Here is a 26,775-nt window from a genome sequence, read left to right as displayed (position 1 = left end):
TCACTCCATGGCTGATAAGCAGGAGGAATGATAAACTGCAATTGGCCTTTCAGGAATTCACAGTGCGGGTCTATCATGAACCCGGTCAGCACCTGATGAACTTTTACTTTTCACAGCATCATCTGAGGGCAGCGATAGGGGCGAAGAAACGTCTCCGCGTGGTCTGCATTGGATACCTGTCAGTTGGTTTACAGATAATCTACAGACCTACGGAGTATTTTGCTGACATACTTAAGACACAGCAGCAGGAAATGCTAAGTTCAGAAGGCTTCTAGGAATAAGAGTAGTTAGTCTGTAGTGTAATATTTCTACTTTAAGAAGGGTCAAATTATTGTTGATAAACACTGTTTTTGATCTGTACAGAGCCCTATAAACACATGCTCATTTTTTTTTAGTAATACCATACCTATTAACATGGTAAATACTAATAAAACTCCAGGAATGAACTGGGAAGCCTGTTCATCTACAAGGGGAAGCATAGTTTGGGAAAAAAAGTTGTTGACCCAGTTCAGTTTCTGGTTATGGTCCATTGATACACAAGTGTATCAATGCACACACAAGTGTGCGCCTGCCTTACACACTGCCTATGTGAGAACCTTCAGGGTTGTGATGGGGCTTGTAGAGTATCCTTAATGTCTGATAATCATAGTTATTTAATAGACCTTTGTGAGCAAATGAAAGGTGAGAAATACGATTTACTGAGCACACGGCTGGCTGTCCTCACTGATGTCTGTTTTGGGTTAGGTTGCTGTGATTGAGCAACAGGTACCAAGCATGACTATGAAGTTATAATGTGGATGGATTATGGGATTACGCCTGTGAAGCCAGAACATGGGTGGTTTGTGGAATAAGGCTCTGTTTATGCACATTCCTGATGGCTATCACGTGTTAGATGCTGGGCAGAGGACAATGAGGATTAAGAATGGTGCAAGATCTCTGTCTTCAAAGAAATTTTAAGCTGGCTGGGGAAACAAGACTAAAAGACTTTTCACAATCACATATTCACAGGAATCTAAATAATCTATAGCTAAATGGTTTATCCTAGAGTGTGAGGGCTTGAGGGCTATTACTCTCATCATCTGGTTATATTTTTCTTTAGACAGTTCATGGCATTAAGTAGAATTATAAAATGTTGAGTGGAATGAGACCTCTCAGAAGTCTTTGATACTTTTTTGTCCAGCTCATGGTTTTTTGGTTTTTGTTTTTTTTTCAAGATGAGAACACCAAGAAGTTAAGTGTCTTGTCCAAGAGCACATGATTACACAGTCAGTGGCAATGTTCACTTATTTCTCGCTTATTTGGATTTTGGTTCCAAAGTATGCTGGGGCCCCAGGCTCATGCCAAGAGTCTGCTTTGTTTCTAAATGAGGCCCTTGTTTTGTGATAATAAAGCCCCTATGGCGTTGGTTCTAAAATAGATGTAACTCACACTGAATTCTACTCCTTGGCAAATATATTAAAGTTAGTTTCTGCTGTGTCTGTATTTTCTTTCATTCTTCTTTTCTTTTTTTTTCAAAGAAAAACAGCCTGTTAGGATTATGCCCATAATCTGCACAGTGTAAGAAATGCGGGAATTCATGAATGTCATCTGATATTTAGCAGTAAACATTTCTTGAGCCCAGTGGTCCAGGCCCCTGTTCTTTCCACTCACCGCCTGACTTAATCGTCATAATCACCCTGTAAGGCAGACATGGAGGCTTAGAGAGTTTAAGGAATAAGCCTAAGTTCTCAGAGTTAGCATGTGCTGGGGTTACTCTGTGAACCCAACGAGTCAGGCTCCAGAGCCTGAGGCCTGAACTATAGCTCCATAGTATTTGTATATTTCAAACACCAGACTCCTGAAAGTTGGCATCGCGGGCATCCACCACATGTCTGAGCCACTGAAGCATTCCAACATCCATCTAAAGTATTTTTTTTTAATATTTATTTATTTTTGGCTGTACTGGATCTTTGTTGCTGTGTGGGCTTTTCTCTAGTTGTGGAGAGCGGAGGTTACTCTCCAATTGGGGTGTCTGGTTTCTCATTTTGGTGGCTTCTCTTACTGTGGAGCATGGGCTCTAAGGCTCTCAGGCTTCAGTAGTTACAGCATGTGGACTCACTAGTTGTGGCTCATGGACTCTAGAGCACAGGCTCAATTGTTGTGGAGCACGGGCTTATTTGCTCCATGACATGTGGGACCTTCCTAGATCAGGGATTGAACCTGTGTCTCCTGCTCTGGCAGGCGGATTCTTAACTACTGAGATACCAGGGAAGCCCCCATCCAAAATCTTGACTGCATCTTCCAGCTAGACTTTCTGTGTTTTTCCTCTTCAAACGTTCACATCATTTCAATATGAAACGATGAGAAATCAATGACTCTCTCAGGGCATGGTTGAGCCCTTTGGGAATTTAAACACAAGAGTCATGACCCTTCAGATCTTACATTTGCACGGACTATCCCTTTCCTTCTCTGCCCTTCCCTCCCTCTCCTCTCCTCCCCTTTCTTTCCTACTTGCTTTTTAAAAGTCAGATTTAGTGAAAAATCTGGAAGGATTGAATTGATTTGAAAATGTTACAACAGCTATAGAATTTATGGTACCTGTAGAACTGGTGATTTGGTGAGCAGTTAATTATTTTAAGTGTTTCTTCTTTTCTTTAGCCCACTTTTTTTTTTTTTTTTAAGTGAAGTAGGAATGGAGAAACAGGAAGCGAGCTCTGTGGTTGCAGTGTAGCTCACCCACTGATCCTTCCAGGGGAGCTCCTGTCCTGCAGAGCACTGGAATCTAAGACATCTAATCCACCCAGAGGGGGCTTCAGATTTGATTAAGCCCTTGGAATTCAGCTTAGAAAATGAGCTGTTAAAAAGTTGAGGCAAAATAGAGAGTGGACCCCTGACTCTTTGGTGGGATGGTGGCCTCTCTGAGCAGGAAGTGTTCTGATGTGCTGACAATGAGGAAACAGGCCGTGTTTTTGTTTATTTTCTCATAAAGTGCTGATGAACAAATGAGGGAGTTGCATTAAGGGGCTCCGAAGGCAAGCTGTGAAAAGAGATTGGGGTTTATCAGCCTTTTAGCCTGATTTCCTTTGGAAAGAATGCTTATGACATGGCCAGGCTCTGCAAGTCTGCTGGTCCACCCACTCCTCTGGTGCCCCTCCTCCCCTCAGACCCCTTGATAACTTTGAATGCTTCAAACTGATGTCAGCCCTTTTTGGCAGATGGAGAGAAGGTGGACCTTATGGATTCCTTAATAAGAGAAGCAAATGCATGAGAGATAAAGCCAATTTCCACACACTGAGTAACCTCTTTATTTTTTGTGCTTAGCCTGATAGTTCTAAATTTAATTTCTGGACTCCTTTAAAGAGATCCCTAGGAAATTGGTTGTGGGGAGGGGGAGTTGGGGAGGGATTCTGTTGGGAGGAACATTCATTTTTTTTGGATCTTACCTGCCACAAGAGTGGAGGAACGTCAGAAAAAATGAGGGAAGCATTGCCTATAGCTATGAATAAATCTGTCACTTGGAAGATAAAAATTCTTAACCAGCATACCTTAAAAAAAAAAAAGGATGAACTTTGAATCCTTGGTGGAGCAAGGCAGGAAATAAAGAATCAAATAAATTATAAATAATTAAATAATCCAGAAGCTTGTTTTGCTCCTAAACTCGGTGTCCTTGCACCGAGTTTCATAGGGAATGATTTGAGAGTGGTTGTTATCACTTCTCCTAAATTGTAGCTACATCAGCTTCAAAGGTCATTCCATCTTCCCCTGGGGGAGGAAAGAAATCTGTTTCCCTGAGCTAGAATCGACATCATAGGAGTAAGGTAATATCTGGTAAAATAACTCACTAAAAATCAAGTTCGACCAGTGTGCTTCTGAGTGAAGGGATTTAGAATGTTTCACAGATGATAGCAATTTTAAACAATGTGACCTAGAGAAATCCAAGGAATAAACATAGCAATAGGTGGTTCAGAAATGGATTTGGCTCATTCATGAAGGTTTTTTCAGGTGTTTTCAAAAACTTTTTTCTTGCAGTGCATGAATGTACAATGAAAATAATAATGGGGATTTGGAAGTAATTGGATTATATATTGGAAGAAGATGAAATATTTGATGTGAAACTCAATCTGTTCACACTTTGCTCTTTTTTGCTCTATATTTTAGTGTATGTGAGGATCAAATATCTGACAACTGAAGCATTTACTATCAGATACAAAAGATAAAGATGGTCTAGTGGAATCTCCAGCAGCTGCTGCTGCTGCTTCTAAGTCGCTTCAGTCGTGTCTAACTGTGTGTGACCTCATAGACGGTGGCCCACCAGGCTCCCCCATCCCTGGGATTCTCCAGGCAAGAACACTGGAGTGGGTTGCCATTTCCTTCTCCAATGCCTGAAAGTGAAAAGCGAAAGTGAAGTCGCTCAGTCGTGTCCGACTCCTAGTGACCCCATGGACTGCAGCCTACCAGGCTCCTCGGCCCATGGGATTTTCCAGGCAAGAGTACTGGAGTGGGGTGCCATTGCCTTCTCCGGAATCTCCAGATTGGTACTAAAGATAAGGACCAACGCAAGTAAGTGGAACCAGCCAACAATAGATGGAGAGAGCTATTTATTTTCTTCTGGAGAGGGCAAGCTGATGGAATGTTATCATGGGGGAGTGGCTATGTGGGAACTTTTGGAAAACATTTGAGTTACTAAACTTTGATGAGCCTCAGTTTCCCTGGATGAGGGTAAAGGTGACGATTGTGGGCTCTGAAGCCAGACGACTGGAGTCAGGTCCCAGCTCTGTGAGTGACCAGTGGTCAGCTTTTGAACCAGGTTACTGTCTTCTCTCTGCCTTCATTTTCTCATCTGTGAAATGGGGATGTCATAACCTACCTCCTAGGATTGTGAGGCTTAAATGAGTTAACACTTGTAAGGCACTTGGAACAATGCCGGTAACAGAGTAGACACCTAATAAGTGCATGCTACTCTTACTAATAAACATTACAGATATATGGAGTCTTCTTTAGAATCTGCCTGGATTCAGTTTTTCTAGCCATAAAATACACAGGGTGATGAAACATCGTTTAAAACTAAAAGGTTCAGCACTTCTGGGATATAAGGTACAACTAAAGAAAAAGCTGAGTTTATTATTAAATATCATTGTGTTACTTTGAAGAGCTCCCATAATATCAGTGGTCTAGACATCCTAGGACTTTAATGTGACCTACCAAAAGAAATAATAACACACATGGCTTATAAAAATACCATACAGGAAGGCCTCAGATCAAAGATACTATTTAAATGTGAAGCATTATTATTTCTATTTTTTTGTATTACTCAGACTTTCCTACCAAAAAAGAAAAAAAAATAAGATTTTAGTGAAAAATGCCCCAGCTTTTGTTTTGATATGAGCTAACGACTGAAATAAAGGAGTAGGATCAGTGTTATGAAAACTAAAATTACGATGCTGTATTGTAAATATTATGAATTTGTTTCAAAACTTCAACCTCAGCATCTTTAATCTTTTTTTTCCACATTGCATTGCTTAAAAAAATATGGCCTAAGATTAATGACACTGCATATCAGAGAATTTTATCATTTGGATTTTTAAAATAATTTTGATTTTGTTTTAAGAGCAGAACATGTTATTAGAGATCATCTGGTTCACATGGCTTGCCTCACAGGTCGGGAAAGGGAGGTCCACAGAGAAACAGTGCTTCACTCAACAGGTGAGGGTGGAGCCCAGATCAGAACCCAGGCAGGCCTCCCAGTGCTGAATTCTGACTCTCTGGGCTGGACTTCATTTTGCCTTTTGGAAAGAGGAGTGTTTGCAGCAGCATCCCTGCCTCGCCCACTCCTTACCCAACACTGCTTTTATTTCTTACTTTAATTTGGAGTCAGTCTGGGATCCTCAGAAGTTTCTTGGAGTCTCAGCCTCCTCCTCTGTAAAACCAGATGTTTCTCACTGAGTTTGCAGAATTGTGGTAAGGTCTGAGTGAGGGGACCTTTGGGAAGTGCCTGGCAAATGATGAGCTTTCAAGAAATGCATGTTGTTGAAAATATTGTGGTCCTTAAAACCCATGTTTTTGAATAAATATATCTTAAGACAGGCAAGAAATCATTTAAAAATATGTTTTGGGGAGTTAGGGCCCACTGTGAACACAGGGAGGCTGTCTCTCATTCAGAACTGGTGAATATGGAACGTTTTTAGTTTGAGACAGGTCGTGCTGAGCAGTAGCTGAACAAAAAACAGAAGAAGTATAGACTCTAAAGCACATTTGACTCTAACCACAGATTCCTTCCTGCAAGGATAGGAAACGTTTCTCAAGGTGAAAGAATGACAACCAGACAATAATGATACAGCAGCTAGCCTTTCGTGAGGGCTCACTATGGGATGGGCACTAGCCAAGCTCGACGCAGAGGCTTCCCCTCTAAATCTCACAGCCAGCTTGTGAGGCAAGTTCCTATTTGACCTATGAAAAGCTGGGGCTTAGAGTTTAGTAACTTGAACAAGATGAAGGATAGAGTTAAGACCCAATCCAGACTTTCTGATTCCGAAGTCCTACCTTTTAACCCCTGTCCAAGTTAAGTTCCTCCTCCCAAATTGTTGGTGGTCAAATTTATCAAATAAATACTCAATTTTCCACTTTGCTAATGTAGATTCAGTTGGTTCCCAATACCCAGTGGTTTCCCTGTCCTCTGGTGCTGGGGCAAAGGTGCCCATGACTGGTATATTAGTTTCCTAGGGCTGCCGTAACGAATTACCACCAACTGGGTGGCTTAAGGCTACAGACATTTGTTCTCAGTTCTGGAGGCTAGAAATCTGAAAGCGAGGTGTTGTTGACAGGGCCTTGCTTCCTCTGAAGCAAGCTGTGGAAGGGAATCCTTCCTTGACCTCTGCTAACTTCTGGTCCTTACCTGGCAGTCTTGGTGTTCTTTGGTGTATAGTTGCATCACTCCAGTCTCTGCCTCTGGTTTCACATGGCCTGCTTCTGTGTGTGTGTGTGTGTGTGCGTGTGCGTGTGCGTGTGTGTGTGTGTGTGTGTGTGTAAGAATTTCCCTCTCTTTTCTTTTATGAAGATACCAGTTCTTGAATTTAGGCCCTACCCTGATACAGTGTGTCTTAAATAATCACATCTACTAAGACTCTCTGTCTGAATTAGATCACATTCTGAGGCTCTGGCTGAACATGAGTTTCTGGGGGGATATGATTCAGTTGGGTTTTCCAGGTGATGCTAGTGTTAAAGAACCCACCTGCCTATGCAGGAGATGTAAGAGACGTGGGTTCGATTCCTGGGTCAGGAAGATCCCTTGGAGGAGGTCATGACAACCCACTCTAGTATTTTTGCCTGGAGAATCCTACAGACAGGAGTATCTGATGGGTTATAGTCCATGGAGTCGCACAGAGTCAGACGACTAGAGATACTTAGCACGCAATGCCTGATTCAACTCTCCACAGCTGTTACACCTGGAAAGAATGTTACCTGCCTGAGAATTCACTCCCAGAAAGGACAATTTTTGTCTTGTCCAGGGCACTGTGGTGAGATACAGGCAAAACATAAGGTATTTTTCATTTTAAATCCCTATTATTGTGATAATCAGGGATTTTCTGTTGCACGTTGCAGGGGCACGTCATTAGTCTGGTATTGATTTCATAAGTCTTTTGAAATTTAATGGACTGCAAACAACATGTAATTTTTCAGAACAATTAATCCAGCAGCTCTTTCTGCAGCAGACTCAGAGAGCTCGTGGCCATGAACTCTTCAAGGAGCCACCCTGAGAAATGTTCCAAGGCTTGCGTCTCCTTCCTTCAGAGCCCCGGGCCCTGGAGACAGGGGCCATTTGTCTCAGGAAACCATTTATCTGTCTTCTTTGCTGGTGGGAGTGAAAAGTGACAAAACAATGTTATCAGAGGCCGTGTTCGCAGTTGTGATAGGCGTCAAGGAGACTCAACTGGTCCTACATTTATTTACCAGAACTGCCAATAAGATTTGTGACAAATATGTACAATTATGCATCTTATTTATGTTGCAAATCTAGTTGAATTGGGAGGAAAACTTGTCATGTTTTCAAGCTGACTTTTTAAGCCCACTTTCATGTTTCAAGCAAATTATTTGTCAGTTTTGTGGGTCTTGCCTCGCTGGTCTTTTTTCCATCCCTGTAAGATGCCAAGCTCATTCCTGCCTCATGGCCTTTGTATCTGTTGCCCCTTCTCCTTCAAAGCTGTCTTCCTCCAGATCTTCCCAAGGCTAGCTCCTTCTTGTCACTCGTTCTTTCTCCTCAAGGGGTCTTTTCTAATCACCCAGAACCTGTCTGTGCCATTCCGTTTAATTTTCACTTGAGCACAGTCCCAGCCTGGTTTGTAGTTATTATTACTTTGTCTTAATTGTTCATACATTTGTCTTTCCCACTGTCTATATAGAATCTAAACTGCCTGAGATCAGAGAGCTTGTTTCTTGCTCTGCTGTATTTTCAGCACCTAAGGTAGTGCCTGGCACATAGTAAATGCCCGGTTAGTATTTGTCACCAAGTTACCCTGATGAAGATGGATACAATCCTCATCTGGGACTTAAGAGACCCAGTAGCTCCATCTAAGAGAACTCAGTGTCTCATCTCTCTTCCCAGGCAAGTAAGGAGCCAGGCCACTGGACACAGGCTGCTCCCAGCCCAGCTGGAATTGCTGTGGCTGGGTTCAGGGAAATGTAGGAAGGACTAGCCAAGGGCTGCAGAGCATATCACTGAAGGTCCAAGATGGAGCGCGGTAAGCCAGGCAACTCTGTTATCAACCGAAAGAGAATAGGCAAAGAGGGAAAATCCAAGTTCAAGGAAACAGGAAGGAACCAGGGAAACCAAACCAAAACAATAGGGTTCAAAATAAAGAATGGGAGGTGGAAGCTGGAGGAAGTCCCTGGGCCATGGAATCGTAGATACAGCTGCTTATAGGGTCTTTTGACCAAGTGCACAGGTGGCAAGGAAGCTATTAATGGCAGTGACTTAGATTCATTTACTCAGCATCAAATCAGACTTTCTACTGGACCAGTTTTGATCTTGTGCCCAGTCCTACTTACTAAATCTTGATCTTATTCCCAAAACCCAGTGCCTTCCCTGTAACCAACATTGAACATTGGTCTATTCCCAGTTATGGAGAGACAAGTTTAGCAGAGGGTAGATCTAGGTATAGAGTGACAGATCTTCTACTGTGAATGTATTTGGCAAGCCTGGTTTCTTAGTATTAAGTGTGAGCTTTGAAATGTTAAAATACTTATGAAAAATAATTAATAAAGGGAGAACTTACTCAAAGTGAGCTTTGGGGGACATATGTTGCCACTTAGCTAGTTATCCCTATGGATAGGCACTGTTTAATCTTTAGCCAGAACAAAAATGAGGTGTTTATAAGCTGACCTATTAAAGCTTTAACTATGCTTCATTCACAGTGAAATCTTAAAAATCTGAAGGGTTATTGCTGGCCAGAGTTATATGGGGTGTGTCCTCAAGGTGCAGCAATGCTGAGACTGGAGAGATGGGTAAGAGCTCTAGTCCGCCTTTGCTCTTAGGTAGCAACAAGACTTTGGGTCCCTCTCACATCATCTGTCAGAGGAGTAGATGTCTACCATGCTTGATTCTCTGTTTATTTGTACTGTGTACAAATCTCACATCTGTACTGTGAGATCAGAATTCTTATGGCAAAATATATTGATACATGTAAGTAAGGATATTTTCAAAATATATCTACATTTAGGAGAATATGAGCCTAAAAGTGAATTTTTCTGTGACATTAATATTCTTTGCTTCATCAAATAACAGTGTCAAAATGCAACTTGGTATTTTGGATGAAGGTTCAGCCTTTGAAGCCAGGACTCCTACCTGTTCATCTTGCCTCTACTGTAAGGCCATAGCAGACATTTCAATTTTTATTTTTTTTAACACTGTCTCAGCATCCGTGCCTTATTCTGGTAACAGCACCATGATTCTTTGGTGGCGGGGACAATCTCTCCTCTACTCTCAGTCGATTTCCAACAGAGGTTATATGAACCTAGGATTCGTGGATCAGAGCGTTATGCTCCTCAGGCCATGGTGACTGGTTCAGGGGCCAGCACATGATCCTGTTAGAACCAACTGGACTCGATCTTTTTTTTTTTTTTTTTAACTATTGGAAAGGTAGTTTCTATTTTTGTTGGAGTTGTTGGGGACACTGGACATAAGTCTAGAGTTGTAGACAGCCATTGTAACAATGTCAGGAGAGCTAGACTGATGCTGAAGTGATCACAAAGGAAAAAGCAGGCTGAAATTTCATGAGATAACAAGTTCTGAAGGTTCCACATGATCTAGCTGTGTGTGAAGTTGGTTACCCATGAACTTCAGTTTCATGAACTCCTGAATTTTCTTTTCTGCTAAAGGTAATTTAAAGTGGATGTTGTTTCTTGCAACGGACGGAATCTTGATATAAAGGTACTTATCTTCTCCACCTTAACTGACGAAGCAATCAAAATGAACTCTTCTAAATGAGAAGTCCCCCAATAGCAGGAGTATCGCCTGGGCTGGCTCAACACATACCTGTTTCAGTAATTGCAGTGATGAGGCCCATCAACCAGTTCAGCTTTTCAAATATCTCTTTTTTTTATCATAGTAGTAAATGTTTGATATAGAAACTTTATTTAAAAAGATAAAAAGAAATAACTATCAGTCATTACTTTACCCCTCAGAGATAAGCACGGTTAACTTTAGCTATGGTTGTGGTATGTAATTCAATCATAGATTATATATTTTTCAAAATGATATTGTAGTTCATATACTGTTTTGTTCACAAATTTTCCAGTTAATGTATAACAAACCAGTTTACAAGCCACTACATAGTGTTTTGTGGCATACTTTTAAATGGCTACCTGGTGTTTCAATGTATGGATAAACTAAAAGTTTTCTAAGAAATTTCTAAGTATGGACCTGTGGGTTACTCCCAGTTTTAAATAATATAAATAAATAGTGTTTATAAATATCAATTACTATTTTCTTAGCATCATTTCCTAGAGATAGAATTACTGAGCCGAAGAGTATGAACAGTTTCAAACTTCTGATTTAAGTTGCCCAATGGGTCTTCATCCTCACTACTCTGAGGATTAAAAAACTTTTAAAATCTTTGAAAAATTGATAGGTAAGAAATATTATCTTTCTATTTATTTTTCTTTGTTGTTAGTACAGTTTATATGTGTGTGTATTGTGTGTGTGTGTATGTATGTGTGTGTGTGTCCGACTCTTTGCAACCCCATGGACTGTAGCCTGCCAGGGTCCACTGTCCATGGATTCTCCAGGCAAGAATACTGGAGAGGGTGGCCATTTCCTTCTCCAAGGGATCCTCCTGACCCAGGGATCAAACCCATATATCTTTTAGTCTCCTGAATTGTCAGGCAGGTTCTTTATCAGCTAGCGCCACCTGGGAAACCGCATATATATACATACATGCTGTGCTTAGTGACTCAGTCATGTCCGACTCTTTATGACTCTGTGGACTGTAGCCCTCCAGGCTCCTCTGTCTATGGGGATTCTCTAGGCAAAACACTGGAGTGAGTTGCCATGCCCTCCTCCAGGAAATCTTCCCAACCCAGGGATTGAACCCAGGTCTCCCGCATTACAGGTGGATTCTTTACCATCTGAGCCACCAGGGAAGCCCAAGAATACTGGAGTGGGTAGCCTATCCCTTCTCCAGGGGATCATATATACATACACACACACACACACACACACACACGCACATATACACACACACATATATTTTGCCATGTGTAAAATAGGAGATTTTATTTTCTAAGTATTTAGCAGTTTATTTCACATTCTCCATGAAACCTTCTGTTCCAGTTTGTAATGTCATGAGAGGCATGCCTGTACGAGTCCAAATATAGTCTTACTAGAACTGAATGCAAACATTCTGAGTCCAGAGTATGATGCACATTTTTTTTAAACTATTCTCATTGTGCTCCCTTAGCCTGTCTGAGTCAGCTTTAGCCCCCTTCTACCCTGGAAATTCTCCCTCCTCCTTTCTTCTTTTACTCCTCTACCCACCCCATATGCTCAGAGCTGGGGAAACCACTGTTCCTAGGTTTATTCTGGAAGGCAATAAGGAATCAGTATTGGTGGCAATGAGGTTTATATTTTAAAAAAATGTTATAGGTATGGATGTGAGAGTTGGACTATAAAGAAAGCTGAGAGCCAAAGAATTGATGCTTTTGAACTGTGGTGTTGGAGAAGACTCTTGAGAGTCCCTTGGACTGCAAGGAGATCCAACCAGTCCATCCAAACAGAGATCAGTCCTGGGTGTTCATTGGAAGGACTGATGTTGAAGTTGAAACTCCAATACTTTGGCCACCTGATGCGAAGAGCTGACTCATTTGAAAAGACCCTGATGCTGGGAAATATTGAGGGCAGGAGGAAAAGGGGACAACAGAGGATGAGATGGTTGGATGGCATCATCGACTCAATGGACATGGGTTTGGGTGGACTCCGGGAGTTGGTGATGGACAGGGAGGTCTGGTGTGCTGCGGTTCGTGGGGTTGCAAAGAGTCAGACACGACTGAGCAACTGAACTGAATTGATAGGTCACTGATATGTCCTCTTTTGTGAATTCTAGAATAGTTCTTTTGGAGAAGGCAATGGCACCCCACTCCAGTACTCTTGCCTGGCAAATCCCATGGACAGAGGAGCCTGGTAGGCTGCAGTCCATGGGGTCGCTAGGAGTCAGACACGACTGAGCGACTTCACTTTCACTTTTCACTTTCATGCATTGGAGAAGGAAATAGCAACCTACTCCAGTGTTCTTGCCTGGAGAATCCCAGGGACGGGGGTGCCTGGTAGGCTGCCATCTCTGGAGTCGCACAGAGTCGGACACGACTGAAGCGACTTAGCAGCAGCAGCAGAATAGTTCTTTATTTAACCATCTGTTTCTTAATACATTTCTTATGCTTTATGTTTGAAGATGGTTCCAGAATTCCTGTTTTCCCAACAGGGAGTGGATACGTGGCCTTTCCATGAATAGCCATGTCAGCCTTTCAGAAGACCAGTCGCTGTGGACTTTTGTCTTTTAGTTCGATGAACAGCAAAAACATTTTTGGTCCCACTGAGATGCTCATACTGACAGTTTTGCTTGATTTGATTATTTCAAAGTTCTCTTTGCTTATCTAGACCATCAGTGTCAATAGCATCACCAGTTGTTTCTATTTCTGTGGTTTGAACCATCATCCCCTTCCACCAAATTATTGCAATAGTCTCCTAAAGGGTCTTTCTTCCTTCTTCTTCTTCCTGGGCTAATCTTTCCCCTGCCTTCTTGCCTGGAAAATAAAAAAAAAACAACAATCAACCAATCAAAAAAATCATAGCTTTTATGGCTTTACTGCCCACAATCGTTCAATGATTCCGTAGTGATTCCTGAGCACAGCCTGAGCTTCTTGCGCTCAAGGCTTATTGTACTAAAGGCCTTTCATGATTGGGTCCCAGCTCACCTTTCTATTCTAATTCTGCGTTACTCTCATAACTCACAAACCTTCCCCATCAACCAATCTGAATTGTCTCTATGCCTTTATTCACGCTGTTTTCTTTTCCTTGAATGCCCTTCAAGCTCACCTCTAATTGTCAGAATCCTTGAAGGTACAGTCTGTGTGCCCCTTCACCCCTACCGTGAAGTCATCTCCAGTTCCTCAGTCAGGAAAGTCTCCCTCTTCTGTGCATCAAACCCATATTACATATAAATCTTAGAGAACTTACCTCCCCCTGTTGCCTCCTGCAGCTATTTTTATGGATGACTTGTCTTCCTTAACGGGAGGGAGAACACTCATCTAAATATATAGCTCTGAAAGGTTTAAGGGAAATATCAGTCAGAATATTTAAGAGGCCTCTGTTTTTCTCCCTTACATGGCGGATCTTGTCCCCTATGTTTCCTGGGCTTGTGTGTCAGCATCCATCTTGACCTAATCACTTGATTGTTTCGATAGCTCTGACTGCCCCTAATTTTATGCCTGAAATTTGCACAGTTTTCTGAAATGCACTTCAGGATTCTACTTTGTTTTTCCTCTGTGTTTAGGAGGAAGGGAGGCAGGGGGTTGGTAAACACAGCTTGGACAGCTTCCCCAAACAGGCAGCTAGATACTTTGATCATGAGTTCTGTTAAGCGTCTTCCTTTCTGCTGCCTCATGAGGATCTATTTTCCAGGCCTGTTTGGAGGAAGCAGGAGTGGTCACTCCCCCATAATCAGGGAGTTGTGAGGCTGTTTAATAGGGTGTTTGTTTCTTGTAAATTTAATTACTTATAGTCAAAATTCTACAGTCTAGAATAAGAGTTACTCTTTCCCTTTTACGCTCAGATTGGGTTAACTGGGCAGAGAGCCTAAGCTTCTTATCCATGGTGCCATATGGTTGTGAATCCCCTGATCACCCTGATCTTAAAATGATCATGATTTCACTTGGCACTGTCCTGGTGGAAATCCTGTCTTATGTCACATTGATTTCAAGATTGCTAAAATAAATACTCCTAAAATCACCACACCATGTTGACACAGTAAGAGAGTTAAAGACATTCCATTTCTCCAACCTTCCCCTCAATCCCCTTTTTACTCACCAAGGCTCACACTGGCAAGTATGGTGAGTGGTTGAAAACAAATTTAATTTTCCACATGGTGCCAAATATGTTTGGTTCTAGCAAGGGAAGGCTTGGCTTTAGCTGACATCCAAGTCCTTGGCTTGCCAGGAGAGTCCACAGGGAGTGTGCTCAGGAGCCAGGCATAGCCGTCAGCTTCCAAGTGGAAGGTTCCACAACACATCAGCCCTCACCAAGGAACCTCTGTTAGTGTTTGCTATCTGTTGTCCACCTGCCCTGGTCTTCCCCACACTCTCCATCACTTTCCTAACACCTTCATTTCTGTCCAGCATCTCTGTTCTGCAGCCTCCGTGTCAGTGCCTGGCACCGGGATCCTGACCTGTTGAGGAAAACCCTGGGCCCTACACACAGAACCACTTGGTATGAGCATCACTGCCAACTGGGCTTCAGGCCCAGGCAGAAGCTGGGATGCGTGTTCACTATCTCCCATGTGCTGGGCACTGAAGCAGAAGGAGGGGGAAACAGACTTCTGTCACTTAATATTTAAGGAGCCCAGGCCCAAGGATGGGACATCATCTTCACCTAAGGGACACCTTTCTGTCATTTTGAACAGAATATATATTGTCAGTTAAGCTCACAGATTTGCGCTTTCACCTCTGAAAGGGCTGAGCCAACTGTTCCATCAGAAACTTCCAGTGTCTCACTCCATTGCTTAAGGAACTGCTGATGGTTCCATGACCATGCACTGTCGTTCATTCACTCATTCATTTTCATTTATCAATCTCTGGGCAAGACCCTGGACTCACTGTGAAAGAAACACATGAAAATGGTAAATCTCTTCCATTTTTTGATTGGGTTGTTTGGTTGTGATCTTCTTAGAAATCAATGTAACAATATGTATTAAGAAGGCTCAAATTTTTTCTTCTTCAGCCAGGAAATTTATTCTAGGGAAGTAATGTAAAGAAGAAAAATATGCCTTTTGAGCATTGTTTATGGTCCTGAAAAAGTGAAAACAATATCCTGATGGCCTAAACATTCCACAAATATTATATTTGAACATCCTGGTAAAATAAATATTATGATGGTAAAATAGAATTGTGAAGTATTAAGATTATATAAAAATGAAGAGAAATATTTATATGTTAAGTGAGAGAACCATGTGTGTGTTAAGTCTCTCAGTCACGTCCGACTCTTTGTGACCCCGTGGACTGTAGCCCACCAGGCTCCTCTGTCCATGGAATTCTCCAGGCAAGAATACTAGAGTGGGTAGACATTCCCTTCTCCAAAGGATTTTCCCAACCCAGGGATTGAATGCAGGTCTCCCACTTTTGAGGTGAATTCTTTACCATCTGAGCCACCAGGGAAGCCCAAGAATACTGGAGTGGGTAGACATTCCCTTCTCCAAGGGATTTTCCCAACCCAGGGATTGAATGCAGGTCTCCCACTTTTGAGGTGAATTCTTTACCATCTGAATCACCAGGGAAGCCCAAGAATACTGGAGTGGGTACCCTATCCCTTCTCCAGGGGATCTTCCTGACCCAGGAATCAAACTGGGGTTACTTGTATTGCAGGCAGATTCTTTACCAGCTGAGCTAGAGAGAACCATATGACACATAAAGTTAGAACAAACAAAACATGAAGATAGATGCATAAATATGGACATTATGGAGTGGGCTTTTTATTTACATCAAAAAATCAATGTTAATATAATATTGCTTACACAATAAATGTATTTTATGTTAAAATTTACTACCATATAAAGTATATCCTACTGTCAGAAAAAATGCCTCAACTATAAAATACCTGATTTTGAAGGCTCAATATGAAAAGAAAAATGTCTCACTAGTAATGTTCTCAATATTGATTAGATGCTACAATGATAATTTTTGGAATACACTAAGTAAAATATAATGTTAAAGTTTAAACAAATTCCTCATGCCTGCTTTCAAGGAACTTCTAGACTAATAGCAAAGACAACCATTATACAGCAAACCACAAGAGAAATTCATAGAAAATAAGTATTTATTAGTGGTGTATAATACACTGGGACCCCAGAAGAAGAAGAATTAATTGTACTTGGGGATCTCTGTGGTTGTCTTGCAGAGAGGTGAGACTTAGCTTGAGTCTTAGAGAATGAGTTGGATTTTGGTAGATGAAGAACAAAGAGGGCAACCTAGGTTGAAAAAATGGAATGAACATGGAAATGAGGCTTGAAAATGCAATATACTTGGCTCTTGGTCGCTTGAGCTGGGAATTTGGGGCAGATGTATAGAGTTAAGAGGTAGGGAAACAAGACCAGTGTGGAGCTTTGGAATATCTTGAATGCTATTATATACAAGGTCACTGGAGCTTTTATTCTGCAGGTGAGAGAAACCCATTAAAGTTTTCTGAGGAGGACAGTGGCCTGAACTAAGTTGTGTTTTACAGATACCATCCTGGCAGCAGTGTAAAGGATGAGTTGAAGGGAAGACATCGTGGGCAGAGGAACCAGGTAAGGAGCTTATCCAAACAAGAGATAAGGAGAGCCTAAACAAGGACAATAAAAGGACTCCACTATTTATCAACCTCATCTACTCAATTCTTTCCTGTAATTTAAAAGTGGTTAATTGCCAGAAACACTTGCAGAATGAAGGTAATAATATAATTTTTTAAAAAGCAAACAGAGAGAACACATTTCTAAATTCTATGTTAGGCTGTTACTATCTAGACACATTTATTGAACCCCTAGAGTTTGCAAGTCTGCCTAGGGGATACATGAAAAGAAAAAAAGACTTTAAAAACCACAATTCATGTTGAAGAACCAGACATAGAATCATAGGAAAATAATCAAGTATATAAAGCACCACATACAGTTAAGGGTTTAGAAAATAGAGTGCACAGCAGCATAGTTTCCCTGCATCTGTTTTTTTAATAAGAAGAATTCTGTTAATGTATTTATTCTGATGGCATCAACAAGTCATGGCTGGATGCCAGAGGCAGGAGAGGTGGTTGGATGTTTTCTGGGGTCCTTGATTGGAAGGTGAGAGTTTGCCTTATCTAAAGCCTTTGTTGTGATAAAAAAAAATTGAATATGGACACTCTTTAGTAATACATAGTTTATTCAATTAAATTCAACGAACCTTCATGAGGTAGCTATTATGTGTAAGCTGCTGCTCAAGAGGACAAAGATGAACAAGGAATGATCCTGCCTGGCTGCGTGTGGCTGAGGTGCGTCCTCCCACAACCGTATTCGATTCAAACCCTTCTCAGTGACGTATTGCGGATGAGATAAAGACCGAGTGAGGGTCAAATGACATAATGTAGGGGGCTATTGTGTTTGCCTTCTTTTTTCTTACATGATGGGAGACTTGGCTGAATTTTTGGGCTAATCACTCTGTAGAGTTTATTTAGTCCCTGTTTATTTTCCTCATCTGAGATATATGAGTCATAATTACAAGTGTGAACGTGCTCAGGTCTGGACCCTGGGTACTTTATTTTCTTTCCTTTCTCTGTTGGACCTGATTCCTCAGGATCAGCAGTTCACCTCTTTCTCAGATGAACTTCTTATTTCTTCCACGGTCATTTCATCTCCCTTTTTCCTCTTCTGGTCCCTCTTTCTCCTCCCCTTGGGTGCTTTCTTTTCCTCGGACTCTCCCTCAGTTGACCAGCTGCCTATCTATTCCTGGGCTTCTTGATACCCAGTGTCTATCTCCTGGGACTCTAAGAGGGAAAGAATTTCCCATTTTAAGAGTACATTGTGTTAACCACAGAAACTCTTAAGTTTTTGATTCTAAACATAAAAACTGGTGAATTTAATGTTTCTTATTTATTTCAAGCAAACAAGGAGGTACCTTTTACTTTACTTACTTTTGTCATTTCTCATTCTCTATGGAGAGGTGACCCGGAGTAGGAGGTTAATCTGTGTCTGAGTATTGTTTAATTTAATTGGCCAGGCCATCTTTGACCAAGGTACCTGACCGTTCAGGTCTAACTGTGCCAAAACCCAGTACACACAGGCAGCCAGATTTCAGATCAGCTATTCTGCGCAAAGCTGAGCTCCGGAATAAATTTGGAAACTTCAATTCCAGTGAAGTCGCTTTGCCTGTGCCTTCCAAGAGCCTGTTTTCTCTGGTTTGGGGAGGTGAGCTCATCTCAGTGGATTGAAAGTGAATCCCTGGAAGTCTGTCTGTTTCTCTTGCTTTGTGTGGAGGAGAGTAGCGTTCATTTTTTCATGTATGATGTGTGTCTACATTTAGCTTGTCCAAGCTTCTGTGCTAAGTGCTTTATGTTGAACCCTATTTAGCGGTATAATTCTGTTTTACGGATGAGGAAACTGAGGCTTGGAGATTAATGTTACCATGAGCAGTTCTCTGAGATTTAGGCCCAACTCTGTGTGACAGCTCCTTGCCTCCACACTAGGTATGTTCGTGCTTAATTTACTTTAAATTCTACAACTAGCAGAAATAAAGATTATTAACCTGTTTCACAGTTGAAGACCCTGGAAAAATGGCTTGAACTTAAACCCTGAAGAGAGTACTGTTTTGAGATCAAGTGGAAGGTAAGATTAGGAAGAGAGATCAGGGGCCAGTTTATGGAGTTTGAATACTAAATGAAATACTAAGACTTTATCTAAAGGGTAATTGTGAACCCTGAACTTCTTTTGTTTTTATTTTTCAACTTTATTTTCGTATGATAAGTCATGTTTCCCAGACTTAATGGAGACCAACAGACTTCAAAGAAAGTAATTTGATTTATTTATTTTTGGTTGTACTGGGTCTTCATTACTGTGTGGGCTTTCTCTAGTTGCAGTGATCAGGGGCTGCTCTCTGGTGATGGTGCATGGGCTTATTGCAGCGGCTTCTCCTGTTGCAGAGCATGGGCTCTAGAGCACACAGGCTGCAGTCGCTACAGCGAGTGAACTCCGTAGTTGCGGCTCTCAGGGTCTAGAGCGCAGGTTCAAGGGTTGTGGTGCGCAGGCCTCACTGTTCTGCAGCATGTGGAATCTTCCTGGACCAGGGCTCGAACCCATGAGCCACCAGGGAAGCCTTCCCCACTTTTAAGGCTTAAAAATCATTAAAAAATAAGTGAGTATGTAAGGTTGGATATCTCTCTAAAAACCTTCAGTTTTTCACAGAAAGGAAACTTGTTAAATTAAGAGCATCACTAAATTTTAATATTTAAAAAACATGAAAGACATTATTTTGTTGGAATTTATAAATAGAATAAATAAGAAACTGGCTGTATGGACTGATGGAGATTAAAGTCACAGTAAAAAACAAATTGTCAGGAAAAATCAAAAGGAATGCTCAGCATATATAAAAGGAAAATAAATCTACTCCACTTAAGGAGGTTTCACTAGAACCAGGGTCAAGGATACCTACACAATCAGAGTTGAGAATGATGAAGAAGTCTCATGTGATTGAAATTTTACTCTAATCTGAAGACATTTAATTTAATTGGATGCTGTGGGTTCCAAATTCATGAAGTTTACTTTTGTATTTATGATAGAAGGATTGCCAAATAATTTAATAGTCTAAACAAGATGTCATGAAGATATTTAAAGTGCTTGAGACTACAAATCATAATTAAGCACCTCCAAGTGTTTCAGAAAAACATTTTACATACAATTTACATACTGCCAACAAATTATTTTTATTATCTGCTAAAATAGTTTCCTAAGGTCATCTTCTAAGCCTTATTTTAGTTTGGCTTTAGTATTTATTTGAAGGTGAAAAGTGAAAGTAGTTGTGTCTGACTCTGTGACCCCATCGACTGTAGCCCTCCAGGCTCCTCTGTCCATGGAATTCTCCAGGCAAGGATACTGAGTGGGTTGCCGTGCCCTTCTCCAGGGGATCTTCCTGACCCAGGGATTGAACCTGGGTCTTCTGCACTTCAGGCAGATTCTTTTCCACCTGAGCCACCTGGTAAATGTACATATAAAATCTTTAAAAATATTAATTTGTACAAAGTAGAAAGCTTTTCTTCAAAATAAACGTTTACTTTTATCAGGGAGGCTACCTGGTGGCTCCGACAGTAAAGAATCTGCCTGCAATGCAGGAGACCCAGGTTTGATCCCTGGATCCAGAAGATATCTTGGAGGAGGGCATGGCAACCTACTCCAGAATTCTTGCCTGAAGAAAATCCCATGACAGAGGAGTCTGGAGGGCCATAGTCCATGGGGTTGCAAAGAGTTGGGCACGACTGAGTGCCTAACACACTTTAGTGTATTATATCAAACAGGTGAGTTTCAAAAATGCCAGAAAGGTTATGTAAGCCAAGCACATTCATTTGAATAGATTGACAGAGCCATTACTCAACTTTAGACTTGCAACCTACTGATCAGAACTAGAAACTTCCTTTTGCTCATGATATTTAGAATATTTTGGAAGGTAAAGGGTCAGAATCTTATTTCATTAAACTTGTTGTATACAATTACATATTGCATATGAAAACAGTTATTTTTAATTTGGCATAGAACTAGGGAGTATTGTGATCCAGGCTGAAAATATCCAAAAGGAGTGGTATGATATATGCAGCTGACTTTGACCTTCATTTTTTTTTCTTTTGTAAAACTTTATATATGTAAGATGGAATGGGAATCTGAGGCAATTATCCTAAATAAATAAAACACTTCATTATTCATTCATTATCTTAGCTTATTTTCATATTTTAGGTAGAAGAAATTTTTATTTGCCTATAAGTTCCAGATATTTATGTAAATTCTCAATTCATATTTCAGGGCTCCTTCCTTCCTTCCTTTTGATTTTGAAGCTGTTTTCAGACGAGCTCTGGTATTCTCAAGAGTCACGAATGTGTGTTTTACATACTTTGTATTTCCCCAAGTGCCTTGTACAGTGTTTTGCACACACTAAAAGCTTAATAAAGGGCTTTAACTGATGGTGGTATTACAATTGATAGTGATGATGATGGTGGTGGTGAAGATGATAAAGATGGTTCTACATTGGGCACGTAGAAATCTCAAAATGGCAAAAACATAATGAAGTCTCATTGCAACATGAAGCCAGTCAGTGGGCTATTTAAAATCGTTAAACCTTAAATATATTTAGAAAGCATACTCATTAAAAAAAAAAAATACAGCATATAGGGCAAGTGGAGTTGAACTGAGTTAAAATTCTTGCTACTCTGCCTATTGGCTCTGCAACTTTTTGCAATTTCCTTAATTGCTCGTGCCTCAGTTTCTCATTTGTAAAATGGGGATAGTAATAGTATTTGTTTTTTAGGATTTTTAAGATAAAGTTTATAGGATGAAACGTTAGAAGGTGGAATATTACATATTTATTTAGAAGAGTGCCTGCTATATAGTAGTACTTGATAAGTGATATTATTATTAAATAAAGTTTTAAAATAAAAACTTTCTATTGCATATTACAGAAAATTTAGGAAGTACAAAAACAGAAAGAAAAATCACCCAGTGTCCTAAACCCTAGACCAGCTATTTATTAATATTTTTATATATTTTATTTATCTTTGGACTTTCCTGGTGGCTCAGATGGTAAAGAATCTGTTTGCAATACAGGAGACCCAAGTTGGATCTGTGGGTTGGGAAGATCCCCTGGAGAAAGGAATGGCAACCCACTCCAGTATTCTTCTTGGAGAATTCCATGGACAGAGGAGCCTTGTGGGCTGTAGTCTAGGGGTCACAAAGAGTCAGACACAACCGAATGACTAACAACATATTTGTCTTTAGTGTATATTAAGTTGAGCAATTAAGCAGCATAGTCTTAGAATAGATAAGATATACAGCTGACATTACTGATGACAAAATTAGATGAATTTTAGGTAAAAGTATTGTGCAGTCAGCATATGCTTGGGACTGGTGCACTGGGATGACCCAGAGGGATGGTATGGGGAGGGAGGAGGGAGGAGGGTTCAGGATGGGGAACACATGTATACCTGTGGCGGATTCATTTTGATATTTGGCAAAACTAATACAATTATGTAAAGTTTAAAAATAAAATAAAATTTAAAAAAATGAAATGTTAAGACTATGTGGAAATATGTGAAAATATTTAGCATAGTTTTAAGTGGAAAAAGACAAAATTAATGTGTACGTGCAGTGTATTCAATTCTGTAAAATTAAATATGCAAAATAAAATTAGTATTAGTGGGATAGGGTTATATGTGATTTATTATAATCATCATTATTACACTTAATATTAGTGTTGCTGTTGTTACTTTAATCTTTCTGTGTCAAATTTGTTTTTAAAAATATGGTGCCTGCTTGAATTGTAATTATTCCGTGGTTGAGTTGTCAGATGACAGTGTGAACTCTGCTATCTCCTTGGAGCTTGGACCTGGAAGGGATGTGTAGAGGGGGTACTTGCTTGGTACAGGGTGGTCCTCACAAAAGACCAATGTGCTGGGTTAGTTTGAACAGTTATATAGCCTGATGTTGTTCAGATCAACAGCATCAGTTAGATGTGGTGTCGTGGTGATGTGGGGACAAGCATTCCAATGCAGAAAAGTACACGTGTGTGTGTGTGTGTGTGTGTGTGTATGTGTGTGTTGTGGGAAAGGAGGGAGAAGAAAAGATAGAGGTAGGTGCAAAAGTAACAAGTGAGGGAGTGAGACCTAAGAGAGAAGAAGTTAAAGAGGGAAAATTGCTTTAGCTGGAATTTGTAGAAAACAGACAGCTATGAACTACATATCTTGTTTTTTTAAATTAATTTATTTTTTAAAATGAAGGATAATTGCTTTGTTTTCTGTCAAACCTCACATGAATCAGCCATGCTGCTGCTACTGCTGCTAAGTCGCTTCAGTTGTGTCCGACTCTGTGCGACCCCATAGACAGCAGCCCACCAGGCTCCCCCGTCCCTGGGATTCTCCAGGCAAGAACACTGGAGTGGGTTGCCATGTCCTTCTTCAATGCATGAAAGTGACAAGTGAAGTTGCTCAGTCGTGTCTGACTTTTTGCGACCCCATGGACTACAGCCTACCAGGTTCCTCTGTCCATGGGATTTTCCAGGCAAGAGTACTGGAGTGGGTGGCCATTGCCTTCTTCATAGGTACACATATATCCCCTCCCATTTGAACCTCCCTCCCAACTCCCTCCCCATCCCACCCCTCTAGGTTGATACAGAGCCCCTGTTTGAGTTTCCTGAGCCATACAGCAAATTCCCATTGGCTATCTATTTTACATATGGCAATGTAAGTTTCCGTGTTACTCTTTCCATACATCCCATCCTCTCCTCCCCTCTCCCCATGTCCATAAGTCTGTTCTCTATGTCTGTTTCTCCACTCAGTTCAGTCACTCAGTCGTGTCCGACTCTTTGCGACCCCATGAATCACAGCACGCCAGGCCTCCCTGTCCATCACTAACTCCTGGAGTTCACTCAAACTCATGTCCATCAAGTCTGTGATGCCATCCAGCCATCTCATTCTCTGTCGTCCCCTTCTCCTCCTGCCCCCAATCCCTCCCAGTATCAGGAACATTTCCAATGAGTCAACTCTTTGCATGAGGTGGCCAAAGTATTGGAGTTTCAGCTTCAGCATCAGTCCTTCCAATGAACACCCAGGACTGATTTCCTTTAGGGTGGACTGGTTGGACCTCCTTGCAGTCCAAGGGACTCTCAAGACTCTTCTCCAACACCACAGTTCAAAAGCATCAATTCTTCCGCACTCAGCTTTCTTCACAGTCCAATTCTCACATCCCTACATGACCACTGGAAAAACCTTGACTACACTGATCTTTGTTGGCAAAGTAATATCTCTGCTTTTCAATATGCTATTTAGGTTGGTCATAACTTTCCTTCCAAGGAGCAAGTGTCTTTTAATTTCATGGCTGCCGCCACCATCTGCAGTGATTTTGGAACCTAAAAAAATAAAGTCTGACACTGTTTCCACTATTTCCCCATCTCTTTCCCATGAAGTGATGGGACCGGATGCCATGATTTTCGTTTTCTGAATGTTGAGCTTTAAGCCAACTTTTTCACTCTCCACTTTCACTTTCATCAAGAGGCTTTTTAGTTCCTCTTCACTTTCTGTCATAAGGGTGGTGTCATCTGCATATCTGAGGTTATTGATATTTCTCCTGGCAATCTTGATTCCAGCTTGTGCTTCTTCCAGCCCAGCGTTTCTCATGATGTACTCTGCATATAAGTTAAACAAGCAGGGTGACAATATACAGCCTTGATGTACTCCTTTTCCTATTTGGAACCAGTCTGTTGTTCCATGTTTCTCCACTGCTGCCCTGTAAATAAATTCTTCAGGACCGTTTTTCTAGATTCTATATATATGCATTAGAATATGGTAATTATCTTTCTCTTTCTGACTTACTTCACTCTGTGTAATAGTTTCAAGGTTCATCCATTTCATTAGAACTGACTCAAATGTATTCCCCTTTACAGCTGAGGAATAAGCACAAGCTGGAATCAAGATTGCCCAGAGAAATATCAACAACCTCAGATATATGATGATACCACCCTTATGGCAGAAAGTGAAGAGGAGCTAAAAAGCCTCTTGATGAAGGTGAAAGAGGAGAGTGAAAAAAGTTGGCTTAAAGCTCAACATTCAGAAAACGAAGATCATGGCATCTGGTCCCACCACTTCATGCGAAAGAGATGGGGAAAGAGTGGAAACAGTGTCAGACTTTATTTTTGGAGGCTCCAAAATTACTGCAGATGGTGACTGCAGCCATGAAATTAAAAGACGCTTACTCCTTGGAAGAAAAGTTGTGACCAACCTAGACAGCATATTGAAAAGCAGAGATATTACTTTGCCAACAAAGGTCCATCTAGTCAAGGCTATGGTTTTTCCAGTGGTCATGTATGGCTGTGAGAGTTGGACTGTGAAGAAAGCTGAGCGCCGAAGAATTGATGCTTTTGGACTGTGGTGCTGGAGAACTCTTGAGAGTTCCTTGGACTGCAAGGAGATCCAACCAGTCCATTCTGAAGGAGATCAGCCCTGGGATTTCTTTGGAAGGAATGATGCTAAAGCTGAAACTCCAATACTTTGGCCACCTCATGCGAAGAGTTGATTCATTGGAAAAGACCCTGATGCTGGGAGGGACTGGGGGCAGGAGGAGAAGGGGATGACAGAGGATGAGATGGCTGGATGGCATCACTGATTCGATGGACATGAGTCTGAGTAAACTCCGGGAGTTGGTGATGGACAGGGAGGCCTGGCATGCTGCGATTCATGGGGTCACAAGGAGTCGGACATAACTGAGTGACTGAACTGAACTGAACTGAACTGTCTGGTTTTGGTATCAGGGTGATGGTGGTCTTGTAGAATGAATTTGGAAATGTTCCTTCCTCTGCAATTTTTTGAAGGAGTTTTAAAAGAATAGGCATTAGCTCTTCTCTAAATGTTTGATAGAATTCTCCTGTGAAGCCATCTGGTCCTGGCCTTTTGTTTTTTTTGGGAGATATTTGATCACAGCTTCAATTTCAGTGCTTGTAATTGGGTTGTTCATAATTTCTATTTCTTTCTGGTTCAGTCTTGGAAGGTTGAACTTTTCTAAGTATCTGTTCATTTCTTCCAGGTTATCCATTTTATTGCCATATAATTGTTCATAATAGTCTCTTATAATTCTTTGTGTTTCTGCATTGTCTCTTGTAACCTCTTCCTTTTTCATTTCTAATTTTGTCGATTTGATTCTTCTCTCTTTTTTTTCTTGATAAGTCTGGCTAAAGGTTTGTCAATTTTGATAATCTTCTCAAAGAACCAGCTTTTAGTTTTATCAGTGTTTACTATTGTTTCTTTCATTTCTTTTTCAGTTATTTCTGCTCTGAACTTTATGATTTATTTCCTTCTACTAATTTTTTTTTTCCTTTCTTTTCAGTTGTTTTAGGTGTAAAGTTAGGTTGTCTCTTCGATGTTTTGCTTGTTTCTTTGAGGTAGGATCGTATTGCTATAAACTTCCCTCTTAGAACTGCTTTCACTGCATCCCCTAGGTTTTGAGTTGTTGTGTTTTCATTGTCATTTGTTTCTAGACTTTTTTTGATTTCCCTTTTTATTTCTTTAGTAACCTGTTGGTTATTTAGAAATGTATTGTTTAATCTCCATGTGTTTGTGTTTTTTACAGTTTTTTTCATGTAATTGACATCTAGTCTCATACCATTGTGGTCGGAGAAGATGCTTAATACGATTTCAATTTTCTTAAATTTACTGAGGTTGGATTTGTGACTCAAGATGTGGTGGATCCTGGAGAATGTTCCATGTGCACTTGAGAAGAAGGTGGATTCTTCTGCATTTGGATGGAATGTCCTGAAGATATCAATGAGATCCATCTCATCTAATGTATC

The 26,775-nt window shown here is 40.8% G+C and overlaps 1 long non-coding RNA gene across 1 annotated transcript; it reads left to right on the top strand.

Moving 5' to 3' along the window:
• The first annotated feature begins 4,436 nt into the window (after nt 1-4,436).
• Nucleotides 4,437-25,325, top strand: LOC138988308 (uncharacterized). Its single transcript, XR_011464621.1, has 3 exons — nt 4,437-4,539; nt 16,958-17,021; nt 24,877-25,325. It is a non-coding gene; the product is annotated as an uncharacterized lncRNA (long non-coding RNA).
• Nucleotides 25,326-26,775: the final 1,450 nt, after the last annotated feature.

Source organism: Bos mutus, chromosome 6, assembly GCF_027580195.1.
Source record: "Bos mutus isolate GX-2022 chromosome 6, NWIPB_WYAK_1.1, whole genome shotgun sequence".
In the NCBI taxonomy this organism is placed as follows: Eukaryota; Metazoa; Chordata; class Mammalia; order Artiodactyla; family Bovidae; genus Bos; species Bos mutus.
This window is presented reverse-complemented; position numbering and strand designations above follow the sequence as displayed.